This window comes from Gopherus flavomarginatus, chromosome 2 (genome assembly GCF_025201925.1).
Source record: "Gopherus flavomarginatus isolate rGopFla2 chromosome 2, rGopFla2.mat.asm, whole genome shotgun sequence".
NCBI lineage: Eukaryota > Metazoa > Chordata > Testudines > Testudinidae > Gopherus > Gopherus flavomarginatus.
This window is the reverse complement of record NC_066618.1, coordinates 8,611,108-8,624,014: the sequence shown is the minus strand read 5'-3', so window position 1 is coordinate 8,624,014 and position 12,907 is coordinate 8,611,108. Positions and strand designations below refer to the sequence as shown.

The 12,907-nt window shown below is 44.5% G+C and overlaps 1 protein-coding gene across 3 annotated transcripts in view; it reads right to left on the bottom strand.

The window, feature by feature from the left end:
• The window catches only part of GJC2 (gap junction protein gamma 2), a 126,167-nt gene that overhangs the window by 69,385 nt on the left and 43,875 nt on the right, over positions 1–12,907 (bottom strand). For 2 of the 3 annotated variants that reach the window (XM_050942728.1, XM_050942730.1), the window contains one exon: positions 5,861–5,960. The gene's annotated coding sequence lies outside the window, so the exon portion shown is untranslated. Of the gene's footprint in view, positions 1–5,860; positions 5,961–12,278; positions 12,341–12,907 lie in introns of those variants that run through there. The other variant, XM_050942731.1, reaches the window with a different exon arrangement.

Here is a 12,907-nt window from a genome sequence, read left to right as displayed (position 1 = left end):
ATTAGTAGCTGCATTTGAAAATCTGGGCCTACATATATTTGCAAGAGGTATATAATGATCTGATGACTGCGCCCTCATTTCTAGGGTCCGTGTCACCAAAAAACTCCTTTTGGCCACAAATATATTTGGCAACGCAGATGCTACATCTCTCCTAGGAACAGTAACACAAAGTGTAAGAAGAAATTACGTGGCTTGATCCAGTTGTAAGCAACAAGCACTTGTAATCTGGATGCATCATGTTCCATTGTGGGTGGGCTACGAGCAGCGAACCTCGGCTCTCTGGATCTTAATCTATGAGCCTCTACTGCCTGAGTTCCAAGACCCATCCGTGTTAGCCAATGTTATAGAGGGCTGCACAGTAGAATGCTAATCCATGTTATGCCGTGAAGCCACTAGGAGGCACTGTGTGCAAAATACCTCATTTAAATTAACTTCAGCCACACCTGGCAGTAGGGTGACCAGACAGCAAGTGTGAAAAATCAAGAGAGCGGTGGGGGGTAATAGGCACTATGTAAGAAAAAGGCCCAAATATCGGGACTGTCCCTATAAAATCGGGACATCTGGTCACCCTACCTGTCAGAGCATCAAAGGATCTTATGGTGAACACATCTGGTGTGTATAAGCAACGGCTGGAGTTAGTTTTATAGATGACAAGGAGCATGACGGACTCATCAGCTTCTAGCCATCACCAGAGGGGTTAAAGAAGAGTCTCATGTATCACATGGGCCCTTTTCGGGTTTGTGTATTTGCACTGTAAACCTGGGTCTGTGGGATTCAGGCTCATGAACTCCATGTTTCCAAGTCCACACTGCACTGGGTTTAAATTGCTAGACCTGGTTCTCAGAGGCACAGTGGGACTCGAGCTCTGACCCATCCCCCAGCAGGGTCCTAGGACCTGGGTCCCGAGTGCCTGCTGACTCTGGTCAAACTGATGTGTGTGCGGTTGGAAGATTGCAGTCAGAGCTTGGACTTTGTGTGCAGTAAAGACTCCTTAGACACCTATGGAAAATTCAACTTTGCATGTGTGTATTTTAATTTGTATTGTGGTACCTGTTACAAGCCTCAGCTGAGATTGGCGACCCCTTGTGCTAGTCTCTGCCCCAAAGAGTTCTTAGTCTAAACAGACAAGACAGACAAAGGGTGGGAAACCAGAGGCAAAGTGATTTGACCAGGGTGACACAGGAGGTTAGTGACCAAGCCAGGAACAGTAGCCAGGCCTTGTGACTTCCAGGCCAGTGCTTCTAACCACTAGAACACACTGCCTGCTGCGTGTATGAGAGACAGCAGATTTCTGAGTGCACCTGAGTCCAGCAGACTCAAATTTGAAAATCTTTAAGGCATAATCTCTTTTTTTCAACATTATAAGAAAGGATGGAGAGGGCCCCGATTGTGAGACAGTCCTGCCCCAAAGCGTTTACAATCTTGGTTAAAGACAAACCCAGTGGATGAAATGGACACATGGGTGAAAAGGGTATGCCTGGCTAAGGGAGAGGGGAAGGACTGGCTGTTTTAGGGACTGTTCTCTCTTTTGCCTCTGAATAGAGACAGATTTGCATGTGTGTTTAATCAGTTCTGTTACTATGCCCTTAGCCAGAGGGCGGAATTTTAGAAATTTGAAATAAGTAAGGAAAAAGCAAGCATACGCAGGCATGACCCAACGCTGTAACTGAAATGGGAGTCTGAATGTACAGAGAACACAGGATCTGGTCCGATACACAGCACGCTCTTCACTGCTGATGATTTGATGCAGCAGAAACTTGTCCATTGGAACAGAAGCCTGGAGCCAGGGCACATCTTTTTTTCATTTCCGCTTTGGAGAGAGAGCTGACAAACCACAAACCCCCCACAAACTAGAAAGCATAAGCATTCTAGGACCAATCCCAAAGACAGAAGGAAAATTCCCTCCCTTCACCCATCTAAGTCATTTTGGTTACACACAATCTGTGTTGGATTCATGCACTTCACGTGGCTGTTTCTTACTAAGCTTTGTAAGAAAGAGACAGGCAAAGACATGAAACTCTAATGGAGACCCAGGGTATTTATAGTACTCACTGCTCTGCCTAAGTACAGTGAAGATAAATAAAGACCTAAAGGATTTGCTTTAGGGTGTACTGAGGATCTGTTCTCTTTCCCTGAGGAAGGATAAAGTAGATGCTAAGCATGACTCTAAGGGTATGGCCCTATGTTATTTTTAAAGTTATTACTAAATGGGCCCAGTTCTCCTTTCACGTTGATGCAAATCAAAATTTACCCCATTGGAGTCAGTAGAGTTGTACTGGTGAAAGAGAAAAATCAGCCTAAAACCACACCAAGATATGTATTAAAACTAAGTTCTTTGATGTATCACTGTTTGAGAAAACATACTTAATGTGTTTCAATGTATGCAATTGCCCACCCCAAGAGCTCCAAAATCATGGATCGGACTCTCAAAAATCATGAAATCATTTTAGAATTCATGAGGTTATTTAAAATAAATTTTAAAACAGTGGGGACCTCTTTATTTGACTTGGTTTTTGAGGCTTTAGCGGGTCATGTTTTCATGCTTTTCTCTGCAACCAGGAAGTTTAGAAACTATATCTTTTTCATGAAAGCTGAAATCATGTTCACATGATTCCTAAAACTGGGATTTTATGAAAAAATACCAAACAACATGAGAGTTGCGAATACTGCATATGTGAGCCTCATTCTGCACCTCCTGATATAGTCATTTACACTCCACTAAGTCACTGTGCAGTAGATGTAAAACACTCGCCAGATAGCAGGGTAGCATTTTACCACCACTTTGTCCGGGGGAAGCGGTTCCACAGGGGAAAGGCAGTGGATAATCAGGCTCACCGGGAACACAGATGGACCTATCTACATCAGTGCTTCATAATCCCCTTGGCATGGGAGTCCAAAGTGAAATGCATTCCCAAAATGCACTGCTTGCTCTACCTCACCTGTACATCGTTTTTCACTGGTGCGACAGCTCTTTAAAGAACCTGCCCACATTCCATCATTGCGAAGAGATTCAGGCAGGAACCACCAGTAAGGAGGTTAAGTTATGCATCTATTCATATTTGCTAAGGCTAGAGCTCCAATTTCACCTTCTTTCCCCTTAGAAACACTGGGCCCAATCAGGCAGCATTACCCACTAACACAGGGGTCAGCAACCTTTCAGAAGTGCTGTGCCAAGTCTTCATTTATTCACTCTGATTTAAGGTTTCGTGTGCCAGTAATGCATTTTAACGTTTTTAGAAGGTCTCTTTCTATAAGTCTATAATATATAACTAAATTATTGTTGCATGTACAGTAAATAAGGTTTTAAAAATGTTTTAAGAAGCTTCGTTTAAAATTAAATTAAAATGCAGAGCCCCCCGGACCGGTGGCCAGGACCCAGGCAGTGTGAGAGCTACTGAAAATCAGCTCGCATACTGCCTTCCGCACATGTGCCATAGGTTGCCTACCCCTGCACTAACAGAACCATAGGTTTTGGCCCGTTGACTAGGTTCTACCTGCAAAAATACACATGCACACCTCATTTTGTGTATCCAAATGCCAGGTTTCCCCAACCAAGGCATGAACACTCACATAAGAGACCTTTCATTTTATTTTCACAGCGCTGCAAGACAAGCTAAGACCAAAGGAATACAATCACCCATAAACATATCCCACACATGCAAATCCACCATTGCACTACATAGACCAGTTTGGGGCCAGCAAACGTCAAAGTGCCCAAAATAGGGTGCACACTCATTGTGGGTGCCTAGTAACTAATGACACGCAGAGGCAGCTAGGTCACACTTTTGTCTACACAGACAATGCCTGCTTTTTCCCTTTTGCAGCCACAGCTTATGCAGCCATGTTTGGTCCAGGGAGAACTGGGGAAGGGAGGAGAGGAAAAGAGAATGAGTTTTTGTCTGGGAGAAGAAGAATGGTCCAGTGATTAGGGAACTAGTCTTGGAACACCTTGGTTCAGCTCCTGCTCTGTCACTGTTTTCCTGTGTGACCACATGGGCAAGTCACTTAGCCTCACCGTGCCTCAGTTTCCCATTTCTAAAACTGGGATAACAGAACTGCCCTACCACACTATGTTGTGGATGAACACATTAACGACTGTGAGATGCTCAGATATGACAATAATGGGGGCCAGATAGGAACTTTAAATAGATTTCCAAAAAGCCATTGAGTGAGTGATTGAGCACCTGAAATTCTCTTTTTTTAAAAAAACCCTAGGCTGGTAGAATTATTCTGCACATTGACATTACAACAAGTGCAGAATGAACAACTGATATAACCAATACGCCCTAACCTTGTGTTTATCACCACCTATAGTGTTGCCACCTCGTGGTTTTATTGCTGGTCTCATGAGAATGAATGTTTCTCTTAAAGCCTCAGCTCCTGGAGTCATGTGGTTATATGAGACTCTCAGCATGCATGTTTTTAAAAACAGTAAATTTCTAGCCCTCATGACTGTGAGGAAAAGCTTATAAATGCAAACCAAGTGCACCCTGAAGGCTCAGAAACCTCAAGGTAAACACAAACTACCCAAAATAGATGATTAAACAGCCCGAGTGATTTTTAAACCAATGCCATGATTCTGGGGGGGGCCTGACTCATGATTCCTGATTGGAATTGACAATGCCATATTGATATCACAGTAGCACCTAGGGTATGTCTACACTGCTACTAGCAGCGAGCTTCCCAGCCCAGGGAGACAGATCATGCTAGTTCTGCTTGAGCGTGCGAAAAATAGCAATGGGAATGCTACAGCACAGGTGGTGGCTCAGACTAGCCAGCCAAGCACAGACCCAGGGGTCAGTCGGGCTTGGACTCGGGTGGCTAGTGCCACAATGGCCATACTGCTGCGTTCAGTGCACTAGCACAAGTGAAGCTAGTGCCGGTCTCTCTACCCGGGCTGGGAGGCTGTAAACATATCTCTAGTGTCCCAACCAGGCCAGGACCCCATTGTGGTATGGGTGGTACAGGTACGCTTACATCCCAGGCCCCGGTGAACTTACTGTCCTAAAGATGTGATCCAACAGGTGAGTCTTTCTCTCACACACAGTTTCTTTGTGCTCTGCAGCTCAACTTCAACAAAAGTTACTGAAATCTCCAAGTTTCAAAAGGACATTTTCACAAGCGTTTAATTTTCAAAATTCCTTTAGTTTTGTAAATGGCACCATTGATATGAAGCCTAGTCAACTGAACAAGAGGAGTTAACAATAGCTTCAGGTACCTGCTCCTGTGGTTTTGCAATCCAGCTTTCCTGCTTTTGTTTCTCTTCCCAGCTGATGCATGGGAGAAAGACAATGGAAACTGGACTGACTATACAGGGTAGGGAAGCCATTCCCAGGATCTTTTTCCATAGAAAATTGCTTGGTGTGTTTGAAAGCCAAATTTGGATCCAGATCCCAATTTTGGAAATAGATTTTAGTTAAAAAATGTTAAAGCTTTGAGTTTCACTGGGAGTTAGGCTGCTAAGTTACCCAGGCACTTTTGAAAATCTTATCCATGTTCTATTTCAGATCTGGATCAAGTTCCCACCCATTCTCATCTTTTTAATGGGCTGGACCAATACCTCAGATCCAAATTTGGGGGCATTGAAAATACAGACTGGAGTCTCAATTCTACAGCTTAAATTCATCTTTAACATAAGACATTATGTGGACTTTGAAAGTTGGCATAAGGGAAAACAGAAGGTAAGCCAAGTTTCACGCTTCCCAATCTTGTCAATATCACAAGGGTCAATACCTTGGGATCTCACAAAGGCAAAGGTTAAAGTGTGAAGTGCCCCCTTGCTGTGAAAATCGTATTTTATTCCTACCTGAGATACACAAGGAGCTGTATATTATTAACAGAATTATTCGGAGTTCCCTACCTTTCACGGAGAGGAAAAAAATAGCTGCTTCTTTGCTGCAGATCTTCGCTGCATAGCCGGAAAGCTTTGAAAAAAATCACTGCTGTTGGTGACTTCAGTACTAAAAAGAAAAAAAAGAAAGACAGACAATTCACCATTCTTTGGGTTCAGGCAGGCAGCTCTCCCCACCAAGCACTATGAGGCATCATTTCAGATTCCACTTTCAAGGGTCTCATTGTTCCATCTGCAGAACTGCCAAGAATAGTACAAATTTCTCAATCAAAGGTTTTGCCCCTTGCTTCATTCACTTCTTCCTGACAGAGAAATCATCTCATGGGCATGTGATCATGGGTAGCTACTACAAAACCACCATAACAAAAGACAAAGGCTGGACACCAGTAAAAGAATATCCCTCTTGCACTTCTGTCAAATGACCTGCAGAGAATGTTATAAAAACACAATATACATATTGTTGAGCTAAGACAAAGGAGAAGGACAGGACATCTGGTTTTCACTCCCAGCCCTACTCCGATTTGGTAGGAGTTAGATTCTGAAACCCATACTCCCATTCAGTAGAAGAGAGCAGCTAGACAACTCCAGATTAGAAATAAGGTGCAAGTTTTTAAGTGAGGGTAATTAACCGTTGAATTAATTTAACTAGTGGTGTGGTGGATTCTCTGTCACTCAGTCTTTAACTCAAGATGTTTTTTTAAAAGACATATTCTAGTTCACACAGAAGTTATGGGCAGATAAGGGTACAGACTGTACCATTATGTTCACCACTTTTACAAGTCTATGATACATTGTATACAAAGTAGGCCTTGTGAGATATCATTTGAAAATTCATAATTTGCTGATCATTATTGTTCTGGTAAAACAACATTGTATGTAAATTTATAAGCTTCTACTGTATAACATTACTGAGACATGCTCCAAGTTTAGAAACGTAGGCACAAACCAGTTCCTCAGAGAAAAGAGCAATCTGATGACTCAGCCAGGTGGCAACACAATCAATTGGACAATCACCTGGTTAAACAGTCATTCTTTAGCAGGAAGAAGGGTGTGAGTGAGAAAGTTGCACCTTGGCAGACAGACTTGCTGTCCCCTGAACCCCAGCTGGAGATGATTATCAGAGACGAGGGAAAGATATAAAAATGAGGAACAGAGGATACAAATCACCTCTCTCCCCTCATCTCTACTCATGGCATCAACAACATTTGAAAGATAAAAGGAGCATTGTCAAACTGGGGGAGAGGTCTTGGCTGAAATATCCAGCCAGACTGCTGTGATCCTGTGGTGAGAAAAACCTTTTTGCTTTAAGTTCACTTAGCTTGATAAGTTAGTTATTAGTTTGCGTTTTACCTTCTACTTCTTTGTAACCAGTTCTGACTTTTATGCCTCATTACTTGTAATCACTTAAAATCTATCTTTCTGTAGTTAATAAACTTGTTTTAGCTAAACCAGTGTCTGGAACTTCTATTTGAGATAACAGAGTTTGTGCATATCATTTTCTGTTAATGAAACGACGGACTTTCTATGAGCTTTTACTGCACTGTAGGAAAAAGCTGGCAGTACAAGACGTACTCTTCTGGGGATATGTCTGGGACTGGGAATTTGCTGGTGTCACTCTTCAATATAATTCAGGAGTGGGTGGCTAGAAGCAGTCTATAATTCAGGTAGGAGTGATTTTGCATGCTACAGGCTGTGTGTAAACAGACCAAGTGGGGTTGCTCTCAAAGCGAAGCAGTGTGAAAGGCACCCCAGGTTGGAGAGTTGAGAGGACACAGCTGTTCCACAGTCCAGATTGTACCCTGGGGAATGTGATACTGTGTTATGCAGGTGCTTACAGCAGAGGGTCAGAATGGCCCCTGCTGGTTTTATAATCTAGGAATATTTTACTCCAATCAATGGGACTCAGTGGTGGATTTAGAATTAGTGGGGATCCAGCCAAGAAAAAGAAAGCCAGGCCCCTGTCCACTCCAGGTGTGGTCCAGAGCTGGGTGTAGGCCGCGGGGCGGCAGCCAGGACCATAGGCACAGGAAGTAGGGGTACGGGCAGGGCTGCCGACAGAATTGCCGGGTCCCTGGGCAAGGTGGTGGGGCAGCTCTGGATCCCTGGAAGGGGCCGGCTTCGGCTAGCCTCCCCCAGCCAGCCCTTCAGTGCTTTTAAATCGCTGGGCCCCGGGGCTGCTGCCCCTTTTGCCTCCCTACCCCCGTCAGTTTTATGTGGGGCTCCGCTGCCACCCTGCTCCACTTATGTTAAAACATATTGTTAGGAGCACAGAACAGCCCGGGCTCCTGGGGAGACAGGGAGGTGCCCAAGCCCAGCCACAGGGGCTGCAGAGCGGGCTTTGCAAGGACCTATCGGCCAGGGGAAGTAAGCAGAGAGTCCCAAATGTGATTAATCTTTCCTCATATGGAAACTGTACCATACCTCAATCATTTCTGTTGCCCTTTTCGGAACCTTTTCCAACTCCAATATATCTTTTTTGAGATGGGGTGATCACATCTGCACACAGTATTCAAGATGTGGGTGTACCATGGATTTATACAGAGGCAATATGATATTTTCTGCCTTATAATCTATCCCTTCTTAATGATTCCCAACATTCTGTTCACTTTTTTGACTGTCGCTGCACATTGAGTGGATGTTTTCAGAGAATTATCCACAATGACTCCAAGATCTTTGAGTGGTAACAGCTAATTTAGACCCCATCATTTTATCTATATAGTTGGGATTATGTTTTCCAATGTGCATTACTTTGCAGTTGTCAACACTGAATTTCATCTGCCATTCTGTTGCCCAGTCACCCAGTTTTGTGAGATCCCTTTGTAGCTCTTCCATTCCCCACCTGTAAAATGGGGCTTGTGATCTATTTTGGCTGTGTCCAGTTTGTTTACTTGTACTTAGCTGTCTTGATCTTTTCCCCTCATCTATTTTTTTCTTGGAGCCCTGCAGTTACTTTTTGCCCTTTTCACCCCATTCTCCAAATTCTGCCTAAAACAAACATGACTAGGCTGAGCATGTGCCAAAACATTTAACACTTTGTTTCCCTTAACCCAGCAAATCCTCAGCCAGATCAGCACGAGCTACGTGACTTCCTGAAGAGCTGTTTCAATTCTCCCATGTCCCACTTCAAGGCTCCCACTGTGCCAGGTCCTGTCCCACACACAAAGTCCCGGCCCAGCCTTCCAGGGCCCAACGTCTGGCCAGCAACTGAAAGCATTCCGGTCTCATCAGCACTTCGGTCGCTTAAGCAGAGGCCGATCGGCTTCGTACCTGTGGCTCTGCAGTCTAAAGACAGATTAATCCTCGAGCAGCAGGAGCAGCAGCAGCCTTAGGAGAACCGAAGTGAGTGACTGGGCTCTAAATGGCCAGCGCAGCAGCTCTGGGGCTGATATTTCTCTTCCACGGGAATGGAAGGAAACACTTAGAGAAACGACAGTTCCACACAAAGACATGTCCCACGTGAACCAAGGAGACAAGGAGCACTCGCCACGCCCTTTAATTTGGGCGCAGACTGGCTACCCTCAGCACTGTTCACCTGCCTCTTTTCACATCTGTGCGATTCAGGCAAACTGCATAGCTCAGTTTGTCCTTCTGGTTTCCTTCGTTTCGATGCAAACAGGGTCCTGCCTCGTTATAATTAGCCGGTCAGCCATTGCACAAAGCATGTCACACTCCCGTTCTAGAGCAACGGAAATCCTCCATTTCTCCCCAGGACACAATGCAAGCTTCCCTTGTATGCTTCCAAAGGCGTGCCTCAGGCCTGATCTGAAAACACAGCCTCTATGAGTAAGAAGGTAGCTTGCTCTGTTGTCCAATCAGTCCAAGGCCTCCCAGCTGAGGTTCCAGTAAGTGCCAGCCGGCTGGCGACTGTTTTTGGAGATGGTGGGAACGAACCCTGCTTAATGAAGACTGGGCAGAGGCAACTAAGCTGAGTGCATACAAACCCCTGAACAGCAATCACATGTTAACAACCTTGGCTCATCACTTTTTTGGGATGGATTTTGAACTAGTGGCTTGAAAGACTCTGTCCTGTTAATAAACCCCAAGCTTTCCATTCTACTGATTTTTTTAAATTTTGCAGTGGGTTAGGCTAAACATTGTTATGGATCAGGTCAGTATCAGAGAGATACTGAACAAGTTGAAGGAAGGCAGACTGGGAGAGATGTGGGGAGAGCCTGAACAAGGACAGTGCACGAGCCTGCAGAAGCTGAAGAAAGGACTTCGAGATCAGGTGCTGGTTAAAGAGGCTGTGAGCAAAGACATTCCCCCCTGTTTTGATTCTTGCAGCATTTGGAGAAGCAGGACTTTGTACATTTCTCCTAAGTCAACAAGCTTGCATCAAAGAAAATACCAGGCTCCATTGTCAATCTGTACTCCCAGCTGGAAAGCTGTTGGGACCCCAGACTTTGACTAGCTGTTCGGGTTGTGGAAGTAGAGCAAAAACTGACAGGGATTTGAAAGGGATTTCAATGCAGTCAGTCACCTCTGTGAGCAAGAGTCAGGCCAGCCGTAACGCTAATAACGCGAGATATGTAGAAGTGAGGATTGTGCGAGGTGAATGGGGAAGAACTGTGGGAGAAGTTGTTGTGACCTTGTGTCGATAAGGTGAAATGCAGACTAGCATCTAAATAGAATGAGAAAAATAAGGTATCAAGATGGCCTATGTATAAACAAAATGCAGCTGTTGCTTATTATTGTCTGTAACAAAAGGTATAAATGCTGGAATTGTTTACCTGTAGAGAGACCTGCCTAGGAGGGGGAAACCCTGTGTCCTAGTGCACACCCTCCTTCTATGCAATTGTAAAGAGAAAATAAAGTATCTGACTTTGCTGCACCCAACCAAAAGGTGAGAACTGAGTTTTTCTCTGACAGGGTCAAAAAGGGTTGACAATATTTTAAGTGTCCACTTCTGTCTTGATCAGAGCAGCATTAAAAAGGCTAATTCTAGTGCCAAGGCATCAGATGGGAGCACATCAAAATATCCTCCAGGACTAGTCACATTTTGATAAACCTGCTGGTTTTTCTACTAAACAATTCAACTAACCAACTTGGGAGTTTTTTTGAGAAAAACACAGAAAGTTTTGATTTTTTGTTGTAAAAACAAAATGCCTAACAACAAACTAGCCACCTCCATTCAAAGTGACTATAGCCTTGGATTATAACAAATACATGTATAATGCACACGGAAGGACAAACACCTCCAAAAGAGGTTGTCTGTATATAGCAGCGTTGGCTGACATTTGAATGTTAACAAAGAAACTAGCACCAATCCAGCACAAATTCCAGTTTGTGCCATCCCATCGGGCTTGGCTGTTCCTAGGGTTCCTCTCTCTTCAGACTGTTCAGCCCAAACCCACCATCTTCTCTCTGAAGAGTCACTCCCACCTCCCTCACAGCCAGGCTGGAGCGAGTGAGTCATTTTCAACAGCAAGTCAGCAAGACTTAATCACCAGAGCCAACACCTATCGCCAGGGTGGGTGTGTCATGCACTGATCCAAATCCCTGCTTGGTGGTGTATCTATTTGCACTCCTCTCCGCTGGTGCAGGGATCTCTTCGTTAACATGAATGGCAGGTTCTGACCAGATGGCGCCTTGACCCCACAATTGCTTACACCCAGTGTTTTCCATCCGTTTTGCATGAATGGTGGCTTGCCAACATGGTTGATGCCAATAAACATCCACAACCTATTTTCCAGTGCAAAACTCACAAAGTCCAGATCTTCACATGGTCGAGGTTGTCTCCCTGGGTGTCAAGGATGCAGCGGGGGTTTCTGAAGAGTGCTTTATGAGGGAGGCCTTTCTACAAGAAAAGGGTCACCTCTGCATCTGCTTCCCTCTTTTCTCTGGACCCACTCCTAGTCTTAGGGAACTGTTTGAGAGGAAATATGTGTGATGGGTTCGGTCACAGAGACCCCCTTGGGACCGCCACCTGATCTGCTGAGGCTACTTCTGAGCCCTTTTTCCCTACCAGCTTGGGACTTCAGTACTCTGTCGTGTTGAGCCAGACACAATGGCCTGCTGCAAACACAGACCCAGGTCTGAGCCAAATCCCCCAAAGCTGCAGGCTTTAACTGGAAACAGCTTAAGAAGTGCTCCGGTTTCTAGCACCTGATATCCAGTTCCCAATGGGATTCAAACCCCAAATAAATCCCCTTTATTCTGTGTAAAGCGTATACAGGGTATACGTATAAATTATCTGCCCTCTATAATGCTGATAGAGAGAGATGCACAGCTGTTTGCTCCCCCAGGAATTAATTGCTTACTCTGGGTTAATTAATCAACAAAAGTGATGGTATTAAGTATAAAAAGTAGGATTTAAGTGGTTCCAAGTAATAACAGACAGAACAAAGTAAGTTACCAAGCAAAATAAAACTAAAGCACACAAGTCTAAGCCTAATACATTAAGAAACTGATTTCAGATAAATCTCACCCTCAGAGATGTTCCAATAAGCTTCTTTCACAGACTAGACTTCTTTCTTTTCTGGGCCCAATCCTTTCTCCTGGTACAGTCCTTGTTCCAGCTCAGGTGGTGGGTAGGTGATTTCTCATGACTGAAGCCTCTTTTGTTCTGTTCTACCCCCCTATATAGCTTTGGCACAAGGTGTGAATCTTTTGTCTCTCTATCAGAGGGGTAGCCGTGTTAGTCTGGATCTGTAAAAGCAGCAAAGAATCCTGTGGCACCTTATAGACTAACAGATGTTTTGGAGTATGAGCTTTCGTGGGTGTATACCCACTTCGTCAGATGCATGTACTGGAAATTTCCAGGGGCAGGTATATATATGCAAGCAAGCTAGAGATAATGAGGTTAGTTCAATCAGGGAGGATGCAAATTTGACACCATCAGCTCAGGATTAAACAAAGACTGTGAATGGCTTGCCAACTACAGAACCAGTTTCTCCTCCCTTGGTTTTCACACCTCAACTGCTAGAACAGGGCCTCATCCTCCCTGATTGAACTAACCTCATTATCTCTAGCTTGCTTGCATATATATACCTGCCCCTGGAAATTTCCACTACATGCATCTGACAAAGTGGGTATTCACCCACGAAAGCTCATGCT